This window comes from Pteropus alecto, unplaced genomic scaffold (genome assembly GCF_000325575.1).
Source record: "Pteropus alecto unplaced genomic scaffold, ASM32557v1 scaffold5, whole genome shotgun sequence".
Taxonomy (NCBI): Eukaryota; Metazoa; Chordata; class Mammalia; order Chiroptera; family Pteropodidae; genus Pteropus; species Pteropus alecto.
Genome location: NW_006441953.1, coordinates 25,127,031 through 25,127,243, shown reverse-complemented (window position 1 = coordinate 25,127,243; position 213 = coordinate 25,127,031). Strand labels below are relative to the sequence as shown.

At 79.8% G+C, this 213-nt stretch overlaps 1 protein-coding gene across 6 annotated transcripts in view; it reads right to left on the bottom strand.

Annotated features, from left to right (window-relative positions):
* PROM1 (prominin 1) overlaps nt 1–213 on the bottom strand; it is an 87,173-nt gene that overhangs the window by 86,496 nt on the left and 464 nt on the right. The window lies entirely within an intron of this gene.

Genomic DNA, 213 nt, shown 5'->3' with positions numbered 1-213 from the left:
GGGGCCGGGGCGCAGAAAGAGCCCCTCTGTTCCCCGTTCCCGCCCCCCGAGTTCTGGCCGGGAGGGCGCTCGGCCCCGCGCAGAGTCCGCAGCTGCCTGCCGCGCTGGCGGGAAGGACGGCGCCACTCACCGCGCGCGGGGTCCAGCTCCCGCTGGGGTCCTCGCCGCCTCCGCCCCCTCCGCCCCCTCCCCTCGCAGCCCCGCTCTGCCGGC